This window comes from Rhinopithecus roxellana, chromosome 13, assembly GCF_007565055.1.
Source record: "Rhinopithecus roxellana isolate Shanxi Qingling chromosome 13, ASM756505v1, whole genome shotgun sequence".
In the NCBI taxonomy this organism is placed as follows: Eukaryota; Metazoa; Chordata; class Mammalia; order Primates; family Cercopithecidae; genus Rhinopithecus; species Rhinopithecus roxellana.
In genome coordinates this window covers 12,527,923-12,536,158 of record NC_044561.1, presented here as the reverse complement: position 1 = coordinate 12,536,158, position 8,236 = coordinate 12,527,923, and the positions used below count along the sequence as shown (strand labels likewise).

Genomic DNA, 8,236 nt, shown 5'->3' with positions numbered 1-8,236 from the left:
GTGACTGAAGGAACACCAGGATCCTTAGTCTTGCGCCGATTTAAATGAAATGACACGGAAACACATGGAGTGGTTTTAAGGAGTGGAGAGCTTAATAGGCAAGAAAGAAGGAAGAAGGGACAGAGGGAGGGGGGCTCCAAAGATGAGAGAGGAAACCGAGTGCCACGGAAATTAGCCAGTTATATGAGGATGCTAGAGAAGGCGGTATCTGATTTGCATAGGGCTCAGGGGATTGGTTTGACCAGGCATGTCATTCTTGTAACCCCTGAAAAACCTGGCCCTTTCACCCTAGCATTTTAATATGCAAATACAGGGTGCCATGACGCTCTACACAGGTGGGGCTATGTGGGGGCGGCCATATTGCCAGGCAAACCTAGGGGCAAGGAAAAGATTGGTGGGAATTCCCATGTTTGGGTGGACCCGGTTTCTAATGGTCCGCATTTGCATACCAAAGGTTGCCAGCCTGACTCTAAGAGCCGGGGCTTTCCTGCTAGACAAGAAACGTTTTTTTTGAGCTGCTTTTAAGACAGAAATGAAAACTTCCCAAGGACCCCTTTTCCTCTCTATCTGCCTCAAATAATTTTTAAATAATTCCTATAACATAAGGAAATGAATTCTGCTAAACAGAAGGGCCTTTGGTCTTTGGGGCACTGCAGTGGGTACATGATGGCGTGTGGAACACCACGCAATGGAGGGAGATGCAGGGCGCTTCTGGGAAAATCCAGGAGGGCAGAGGGAAGAGGAAAGACAGAGAGGGAAAGGAGGATAAAGAACACACTTTTAAAAAATCGTTCATTATTATCTGAAATTCCAACATAACTGAACATCCTGTATTTGATCTCTAGCCATGAGAGTGAAAAACTAGAGACCGAATTCCCCATAAAAATAACTGAGAGTGATCGAGAGCTTATTCCTGGCAGGCCCCGTTTGAGTGACCTATAAGATCAATTCATTTAGATACTATGGAAGTGGAAGATACTACCTTTATCATTTTCGTCACTGAGGAAACTAAGGCACAGAGATGTCACACAACTTGCCCCAGGTCTGCCAGCAGGTAAGGGGCAGAGCCAGGATTTGAACTGTAGTCCTGTGACTCAGAGCCTGCCCTCAAAAGGTAAGTCTGTCACCTAAAGATCCATACGTGGTTGTAAGATGATCCATGTTGGTTGGCAAAACAGAAAAATCCATAAACCAAATAAATTGATTTGGTGGCGGGGGAGATTGAATCAGAGGTGACCCTGAAAAATGTCTGTTTATCTGGGAGCTGAACAATGAAGGTGCGGTTCTCACCCATTGGAGTCCTGAGAGACCTTTCCTGGAGGACTGCAGCTCCCTCATCTGTCTTCCCCTGAGAACCCAGCCCAGAGCCATGCATGTAGTAGGTGATCACTGAGGTGAGCAAGGCCTGTAGGAGGCTGTCCCTGAGATGGAGGAGGACGAAAAACTTACTAGGGGGATGAGAGGGAGGACAGGAAGCAGAAGTGGGCCGGGGAAGCCATTGGCCATCCAGAGTTGACATTTGTCCCCCCATGGGGAACTTGGGGGCATGAATTGCCTGTTGGAACAGCCCGTGTTGGGTGGAAACAGCTAGGCCCAGAGCCCTTCTTGGTGGGGAGCCCTGAGAACCTACTACATAAGGAAGGAGTAGGGCTGGAGACCATCAGTAGCTTGGGCCTCACAAGCATTTCACATGTTTAATTGATCACATAGAACCCTTGCACCAAGACAGTCATTTGCTCCTAGAGGGAGCCTTTCCTTCTTTTGAAAACAATCCTTTCCGAACTCCAACAAGGCGACCTGCACCCAGGGTGCTCAATCAATAAAAGTTGGGCAGCCCAGCTCCAGGGACAGTGTCCCCAAAGCATTGAAATGCAGTGATTTGGGCCATGGGTCATGCTGGGTGTCCTGAGCAGGGGTAACTTCATCTGCCCAGTGACGCAGGTAGCAACTCTCTGGGTCTGATGGCACAGGAGGTAAAGGAATTTACCAAGCCAGTTGTAGGTAAAGAAAGGCAGATTTATTAGACAAGATATGAAAATACATTGCAAGGTTGCAATTACAATGAGCAGAGAAGGGGCTGTCTGCAAAGAGGCAGGCGCTGGAGGAAAGTTTCATAGGGTCACGTTGAAGAGGGCTACATGCAGAACAAGCAGAACGACGTCGTTGTGCTCAGTTGCTTGTGATTAGCTGTCTCTCAGAACAGTTACTCATTTTTCTCCCAACTTGGGCCCCTCCCCAACCTGGGGTTTCTTCCTCATTATTGCTCATTTATCAGGACTCCACACCAGGGACCCTGAGTCACCCAACAAGTCCTAACTCAAGTGTGGGTTCCTCTTAGAACACAGCCCCTCCAGCTTCCTTGGAAATCCCCATGTCTGCCCAAACGATGTAGGACTTTTCCTCTTGGTCACTTTGCAAGCCAGGGCCCCCAGCCAGGGATGCCTTGCCTTGCCCAGGTCTCACTCGGCCTCGCTGTTGCACCCCAGCTTGCCTGTATTATAACTTGTACCCATGTTCCGTGGTTCCTAAGCTCTTGTACCTCGCCCAAGAAGAATGAAGATATACTGGACATTGGAGGGTGAGGAGGGCTGAGAAGAATTTTATTGAGTGATAAAAACGGCTTTCCATGGAAAGGGAACTCGGGAGTGGGAGGTGGGGTGTAGGGGGAGGTTTTGCCATGTGGCTGGGTCTGGGGCCCTTTATGGATTCAAAATGAGGAGTGTGTGCTGATTGGTTTGTGAGTATGCAAAAAAGGTTAAAGGGACAACACCACTCAAAGGTGGGCACAACGGTGTAGGAAAACCAATCAGGAAAGGGTAGGGAGGTATATGTAAAATAGGTGAATGGTGGAGACCAATCAGAGGTAAGCATGCCAAATAAGGAAGACAAGTTATCAAACCAGTCCAGTCGGAGGCTTTAACTTGTAGCTTGGCTTTCAGGTTTTAAGCTGTCTTTGGCTTGGAGGTGGGGTTTCACCGAGGACCTGCCCCTATCTGCCTAGGCATTTGTCCACCTCCTACTTCTATCACAAACAGAGCATGTCTCAGCCTGTCTGTCCCACCACTCAACTTTGTCCCCCTGCCTTTATTACCCGTCTTGTAATTCCTGACTCACAGCTTTGTGTTCCAACTAGACTGAGAGCTCCCTGAGCCCGGCTACCGCCAGGCTCACTTCAGGCTTCAATGCCCAGCTCGGACCCAGTGCATCTGCTAGTGTGGTGTGTGTGTGTGTGTGTGTGTGTGTGTGTGTGTGTGTGTGTGTTAAAAGTGTTTCTTGCTGGCTGGTTCTGGAAATTTGTCATTCCCTGTCCTCTATCTCCCTGTTAAAAACTTCAGCTGAATTAAATTTGAAGGAGTTTAATTGAGCAATAAACAATTTGTGAATTGGGCAGTCCCCAGAATCACAGCAGATTCAGAAAGACTCCAGGGGTGCCTTGTGGGCAGAACAAATTCATAGACAAAAAAAGTAAAATGACATACAGAAATCAGAACTGAGGTACAGAAACAGCTGGATTGGTTACAGATTGGCAGTTGCCTTATTTGAACACAGTTTGAACACTCAGCAGTGTATGAGCGGTTGAAGTATAACTGCTGGGATTGGCCAAGACTCAGTGATTGTTACAGGCACATACTCCTAAGTTGGGTTTTCAGTCCTGTCTACCTACTAAGTTAGGTTGCAGTTCATCCACAAGGACTCAAATATGGAAGTACCAAGTCCTTCTCAGGCCATATTTAGTTTGATTTGACATCCCCATTGAGATGACTCAACTATTCGGCTAAGGGCTGTAGACAGGGAAAAAATGTGACTAATTGCTGGATACTGCAGTATATTGAGTGTGTGAGAGCATTATATCTAAAAAACAATGTACGTACTGCAATTTAAAATGTTTTGCTGCTAAAAATAAATGCTAACAGTCATGTGAGCCTTCAGCAAGTTGTCATCTTTTTGCTGCTGGGGGCTCTTGCCATGATGTTGATAGCTGCCGACTGAGTAGAGTGGTGGTTGTTGAAGGTTGGGGTTGTGTTGAAGGCTGTGGCAATTTTGTAGTGGCCACCAATGGTGTTTGCTGCATCGATGGACTCATCTTTTCATGAAGTATTTATTGGTAGCATGCAATGTTACTTGATAGCATTTCTTTCCAAATTGTCGTTAATCTTATCAAACCCTGCTGCTGCTTTATCAGCTAAGTTTATTTGATATTCTTCATCCTTCGTTGCTATTTCAACATGTTCACAGCATCTTCACCAGGAGTAGATTCCATCTCAATAAACCACTTTCTTTGCTCATCCATAAGAAGCACCTCCTCACCCGTTCAAGTTTTATCATGAGATTGTAGCAATTCAGCCACATCTTCAGGCTGTACTTCTAATTCTACTTTTCTTTGTATTTCCACTATACCTGCAGTTCCTTCCTCCCCTGAAGTCTTGAATTCCTCAAAGTCATCCATAAGAGTTGGAATCGACATCTTCCAAACCCTGTTTCCATGAATTGCAAATGTTCTGAATAACATCTAGAGTGGTGAATTCTTTTCTAGAAGATTTTCAATTTACTTGGCCCAGATCCATCAGAAGAATCACTGTCTATGACAGCTATAGCCTTAAGAAATGTGTTTTTTAAATAACAAGTCTTGAAAGTAGGAATTTCTCCTTAATCCAAGGGCTGTATAATAAATATTATGTTTGCAGACATGAAAACAACATTAATCTCCTTGTGCATCTTCATCAGAGCTCTTGGGTGACCAGGTACATTGGCAAAAAGCAGTAATATATTCAAAGAAATATTTTTTCTGAGAATCATATCTCAACAATGAACTTAAAATATTCCTAAACCATGCTGTAAACAGATGTGCTGACATCCGGGCTTTACTGTTCCATTTCCAAAGCACAGGCAGAATAGATTTAGCATCATTCTTGTATTAGTCTGTTTTCATGCTGCTAATAAAGACATACCCAAGACTGGGCGATTTACAAAAGAAAGAAGTTTAATTGGACTTGCAGTTCCATGTGGCTGGGGACGCCTCACAATCATGGCAGAGGGCAAGGAGGAGCAAGTCACATCTTACAGGGATGGCAGCAGGCAAAGAGAGAATGAGGAAGATGCAAAAGCAGAAACCCCTGATAAAACCATCAGATCTCGTGAGACTTATTCACTACCATGAGAACAGTATGGGGGAAACTGTCCCATGATTCAACTATCTCCCACTGGGTCCCTCCCACAATACGTGGGAATTATGGGAGTACAATTCAAGATGAGACTTGGGTGGGGACACAGAGCCAAACTGTATCAATTCTTTTTTTTTTTTTTTTTTTTTTTTTGAGATGGAGTCTCACTCTGTCACCCAATGGTGTGATCTCGGCTCACTGCAAGCTCCGCCTCCCGGATTCATGCCATTCTCCTGCCTCAGCCTCCCAAGTAGCTGGGACTACAGATGCCCACCACCACGCCCGGCTAATTTTTTGTATTTTTAATAGAGAGGGGGTTTCACCGTGTTAGCCAGGATGGGCTCGATCTCCTGACCTCATGATCCACCCGCCTCAACCTCCCAAAGTGCTGGGATGACAGGCGTGAGCCACAGCACCTGGGCAACTGTATCAATTGTTAAGGGCCTTAGGGTTCTTTGGAACTGTGAATAAGCATTGGTTTCAACTGAAAGTTATCAGTGGCATTAGCCCTTAACAAGAGATTCTGCCTGTCCTTTGAAGCATTGAAGCTTCCAATAAAAAGCATCTTCTTCCAATAAAAGGCTATTTTGTCTACATTGAATATCTGTGTTTAGTGCAGCCACCTTCATTAATCATCCTGGCTGGATCTCCTGGATGACTTTGTGTATCTTCTCCATCAGCACTTGCTGCTTCACTTTGTTCTTTTATGTTAAAGAGATGGTTTCTTTCCTTAAACCTCATGAACGAATCTCTGCTAGCTTCCAACTTTTCTTCTGCAGCTTCCTCACCTCTCTCAGCCTTCGGAGAACTAAGGAGCATTAAGGCCTTGCTCTGGATGAAGCTTTGGCTTAAGGGAATGTTGTGGCTGGCTTGGTCTTCTATCCAAACCAATAAAACTTTCTCCATATCAGCAATAAGGCTGTTTTCCTTTCTCATTCATGAGTTCACTGAAGTAGTACTTTTAATTTCCTGCAAGAACTTTTCTTTTGCATTCATAACTTGGCTAACTATTTTCCCAAGAGGCCTAGTTTTCAGTCTATCTAGACTTTCAATGAAGCCTAATCATTTATAGCTTTTGATTTAAAGTAGGAGATGTGTGCAACTTTTCTTTTTACTTGAAAGCTTAGAGGCCATTGCAGGGTTATTAATTGGCCTAATTTACCTATTGTTGGGTCTCTGGGAATAGGGAGGCTAGATTTGGTATCTAGTTAGGGCCTACTTCCTCATAGATGAAGCCTTCTCACTGTAGGGCGAGAGATAAGAGAACGGCCAGTTGGTGGAGCAGTCAGAACACACAGAACATTTATTCAGTTTACTGTCTTCTATGACAGATCATGGCATCCCAAAACAATTGCAGTAATAACATCACTCATCTCAGACCACCATAACAGAAGCAATAATAATGAAAAAGTTTGAAATATTGCAAGAATTACCAAAAGGTAACAGAGATTAAACTGCCCCTATAAACTTTATGAAATTAATCAGGGAAGAAGGAAGGGGGAGAAACAAAAATCACCCACGCTGGCAGCACATTTGGCCTCCATCATGAGGTTGGCCTGCTCTCCAGCCTGCGTGCTCATGGCTATTTGGTGCCTACTGTACTAAAATCACATAGACCCTGTTACGAGATCACAGTTCCCCTTAACTGCTCCGTAGATAACAACGTGAACATTATAAAATGTTAAGTTTTCCCTGTGAGACAGTCCTTCAGGTCCGATATACTGATGAAACTACTGACCCAGCCGGTCTAAAGGACCCCACAATGGGCTGAATCACCAAAGAATGCAGTTTCCATATTGTGATGATTTCATTCTCCCTTCCTCCAACCAATCAGCAACCCCAATTTTCCAATTACGGAGGGAGTCTCTCACCCTCTGTAATCCCCTTAAAAGCCCCAGCCCAAAGCTCTTTGGTGAGATAAATGGGAGGGTCTCCTCCCATCTTCTCGATCAGCACTCTGCAATCATTAAACTTCCTCTTCTGCAAACCCTGCTGTCACTATGTAATGGGTCTGTTACCGCACGATGGGCATATGAACCCATCGGTCCTATAACAAAGACATGCTGTTGGAAAAATGGTGACGGTAGACTTACCAAAACATGGCTGCCACAAACCTTCAATTTGGAAAAACACGATATCTGCAAAGCACAATAAAGCAAAGTGCAATAAGACGAGGTGTGGCTGTATATTCAAATTAAAATGAGATGTAGTTCTTTTACTCACCATATTGGTAAATATTACTGGTAAAATGACTGATAATACCCAGAATGGGAAGTGTGTGGGGGTACAGGTACTCTTGTACTATAAAATACTAGTCTATTTTTTTTTTAAATAGACTTTACTTTTTAGAACAGTTTTAGCTTCACAGCAAAATTGAGTGGGCAGTTCAGAATGCCCATATATTCCCTGCCCCACATATGCACAGCCTCCCCAACTATTAACAGCCCGCACTACAATCGTCTTAGCCCATTGGGCGGCTATAACCAAAATAACATAGACCAGTGGCTTATAAACAACAGCATTTATTTCTCACAGTTCTGGAGGCTGGGAAGTTCAAGATCAACATGCTGGCAGATTTGGTGTCTGGTTAGGGCCTGCTTCCTGAGGAAGACTTCTCACTGTAACCTCGTATGGCCAAAGGCGCAAGGGAGTCTCTCTGGTATCTTTTGTAAAAACACTGATCTCCTTCCTGAGGCCTTTGCCCTCATGAACTAATCACCTCCAAAAGGCCCATCTCCTAATCCATCACCTTGTGGGGTAGGATTTCAACATAGACCATTTTGTAATTCATGGACGTGATGATTGGATGTTCCTATGCATGTGTGAGATGTGCCACCTTTGAACCTTGTTACTGTAAGAGTTAAAGAAAGAGGAAAGAAACCAGAAAAGGGGCTTAACAGTCAAAAACAGGTTTATTTTGGAGAATAAACCTGAAAGGGGCTTCCGGCCAATTTCGGTCGGATTATTCTGTCTTACAACTATCAACAGCCTGCACTACAATCGTCTTAGCCCATTGGGCTGCTATAACCAAAATAACAGACGGGTGGCTTATAAACAGCAAGAGTATTTATTGG

The 8,236-nt window shown here is 44.5% G+C and overlaps 1 pseudogene; it reads left to right on the top strand.

The window, feature by feature from the left end:
• Positions 1-7,936: 7,936 nt before the first annotated feature.
• On the top strand, positions 7,937-8,018 carry LOC115893094 (annotated as a pseudogene).
• Positions 8,019-8,236: the final 218 nt, after the last annotated feature.